This window comes from Meleagris gallopavo, chromosome Z, assembly GCF_000146605.3.
Source record: "Meleagris gallopavo isolate NT-WF06-2002-E0010 breed Aviagen turkey brand Nicholas breeding stock chromosome Z, Turkey_5.1, whole genome shotgun sequence".
NCBI lineage: Eukaryota > Metazoa > Chordata > Aves > Galliformes > Phasianidae > Meleagris > Meleagris gallopavo.
In genome coordinates this window covers 40,511,487-40,513,568 of record NC_015041.2, presented here as the reverse complement: position 1 = coordinate 40,513,568, position 2,082 = coordinate 40,511,487, and positions in this window count along the sequence as shown.

The window sequence follows — 2,082 nt, the reverse complement described above, 5'->3', positions numbered from 1 at the left end:
AGGGTTCTGCCATTTGTGCAATGACACTGAGGGCAGCACTGGAGATGTAACACCAAGTCATTAAGTTTCAAAGTACTGGAAAGACTGTTAAGTCAATCTCCTGGAAATTATGTACTGTGAGAATTAAAGATGGACATGAAGTTGCTTCCTGCCATACTTTGACGTACTGTCTTTCTGACATAGCTACCTATTACCTTCTTTATGCACTTTCCCTCATTTTGAAAATATTTCCCTTTGCCTTTTCTACTTAAAAAAGGGACAGAAGGGAGTGGGATAAATTTGTGTGTTCAAAAACATGTAAAAAGGTTGTAAATAAATGCAGGCAGATGGTTTAAGGAAAATATTTGTAAGATCTGAATAAAAGAGTGAGTTAACTATGGACATTCTTGGTGGGATAACTTATTGTGAAAAGCAAGTACATTCCTTATTTCTAAGGCTACAGTCCTAGTATATAAGTAGATAGGCACTTTAATTTTCAGAAGGTCTATTGCTCTGTTCTCATTATTTTCCCATAGACAAATGGGAAACCCAGGTTTCTAGGATGAGATTATAGGTTTTCATGTGGATCTCAGCACTTAACTAGGTACTGAGTTAAACCGGTGTCAGCTCAGGTGGAGGGCAGGGTGGACCAGTTTATGTTAAATTGGATGCTGCTGTAGATGGATTGTCATCAAAATACGAGCTGACTGCTTTAAGGCTGCCTGCTGGAATGCAGAAATAAGAGTAATATAGAGGGAATGCAAAGGGAGAAGTTTGGTGGTATTGCATTTTCTAGGATGGTAGGTTGGCTGCAGTTGCAACTAAACAACCAGAGTTCTGAACATGCTGAAAACTTCTACTTTATTTTATCTGGGCTCTTGTTCAGCTCGTTAAGATTTGCCTGGCCACTTAGGGGGGCAATTTGGCAGTGTAAAGGAGCGCTGATTCTACTGGTGACCGATGTATCAGGTGAAGTAAATAGTACAGATGCACTTCCAATTTGCAGTTGTAAAAATGGCACTAATGAAAGATTCTGGCAAATTATTAACATCAAAGTGACACCCAAGTGTGGAGAAGACAATCGTCATTTGTATGTACAAGTTTTTGTAACAAACTTCTTCTAGAACATTAAAAACTAAAAGACCATTTCCTTGGATATATGGAAAGGAATATAATGACTCAAATCAGGTCATAGTGGACATTTTCTGTCTGCTGACACCACTTCAGAGAGGAGCAAACAAATAACAGAGGGACCTGATAGCCTCTAAAGAACAATTTTGCATGTATACCTCTTTAATAATAGTTTTAATATATATATATTTTTCTGTTCACTAAGGTCTTTTTCACAGGAAAGTAGAAGAAAAAGAATAGAGAAATTCCACCAAAAGAGATTTTACGAACATTATCCTGAACATATTCAGGAATACTGAAAAGGGAGAGAGCAATAAATACAGACAGCCACTTACATGCGCCTTTAATTTAGTATGTTTAATTTCACTAAGTGGCCCAGCTGCCTTAGTGACTCATTTGTGGCTACGAAAATTGCCTTAAGGTCTGCATGCTAGCATATTTTATTTCAGTACTGCTCAGTTTTGCTCACCACCTTGCAATACTCTGCAATATGTAAATTAAAACATGAATGAGTTTCATTTTTCCAGCCTCATTTCAACAGGTTTACAGCAGAGCTTTGAAAATGTGAGATTGAATCCTGCAGAGCAACTGAATAGCTGTGTTTGCTCTGGTCAATGTCTCAAAGTATTATGGTATTTTTCTTGGTCAACCTTTATTGCAACTTTCTTCCCTTTGTTTTCAACCTTTATTTCTTGGAGATGTAATAGTGAGTTAAGCTGAATGTGTTGAATATATTTGCTCTAAAAGTGAGCATACCCTTTTATCAAAAATCCTCTTCCGCTCCCCTTGCTCTTGTTACTTGTCAAATTTTCTGTGAATAGGAACAGCAAGATTTAATTCATAGGGCGATGTAATTATTCCCTTGAATTACTCTCAGTCAGATTTTTCAATCTTTCATCAAAAAGGAGAGAGGCTGGCAGGTACACCATTAATATAAAGAGCCAAGGCATATGCAGTCTGTTTTTAATAAAA